Source organism: Gastrolobium bilobum, unplaced genomic scaffold, assembly GCF_033153095.1.
Source record: "Gastrolobium bilobum isolate Gb01-03AN ecotype WA unplaced genomic scaffold, APGP_CSIRO_Gbil_v1 utg19567, whole genome shotgun sequence".
Lineage (NCBI taxonomy): Eukaryota > Viridiplantae > Streptophyta > Magnoliopsida > Fabales > Fabaceae > Gastrolobium > Gastrolobium bilobum.
The window spans coordinates 6567-7500 of NW_026897080.1; positions in this window are offsets into that span (position 1 = coordinate 6567).

The following is a 934-nucleotide window of genomic DNA, read 5'->3' on the forward strand; positions in this document are numbered from 1 at the left end:
GGTAATTCGTCCTACATTGGGTGGCTTGCTAAAGCCTTGTGTTCGTTTCAGCGGCCTTTGAGGATCTCTTTTCGCTATGGTATGCTCCCATATCGATGGATGGGCGAGTGACTATTGCTCTTGAACTTCGTTGGTCAATTGAGTGGTTTTTTTCTCTCCTTTATTTTTTCGTTTCCGTTAGTGTTGGGGGCGTGAAGGTTGATACTTCTACTGATAGCAAGCATTTTTTTTTATATGCCGCTCCGCAAGCAAGGAGCGAAAGAACCAAGTGGTTTGTGGTAATGTCAGAATTTGCACCTATTTGTATCTATTTAGTGATCAGTTTGCTAGTTTCTTTGATCCTACTTTCCGTTTCTTTAGCAATGGATGAAGTGGCTCCGTAGTTCCTTCATTTTGTCTATTCTTTCCTTATCATTATTCCCTGTCTTACTTTCTTCTATTGTATTTGTATTCAAATTCCAAGTCTTTACTTTTTTCAGGCTATGTTGCTTAAATTGAGTATGTCTCTGGGAGCTCGAGGGCTCACTTCTTTATTAATAAAATGGGGTTGCCCCCACAGTTTGACTTTTTTTCTTAGATATTTCATCTTGGGATTGGTAAGGGGTTTGCTGCCGATAGCAAATGGATGATGCCTAACAGGGCTGCCGGCTCATCCGATTCAGAAGTGGGGGGAGGGCCCAACTTATGGGACGACTTCGAAATAAGGGTCCTTCTCGAATCGTTTCCTGAAACGCAAAGTTCAGGTACGACGGGCTCTGTGAATCAGCCGCCAGAGGGAATGCCTATTCCTCCCGCTAATTCACTAGCTTCCTGGGAGGCTGAAGCTGGTTCGTCTCATGTCGTCCCCTATCCTTATCAAGAAGATGAGGTCATATGGGGGAGGTCTGTTCTTTCCATACAGAACAGACTCTTGGCCAATCACCGCTCTCCGCCT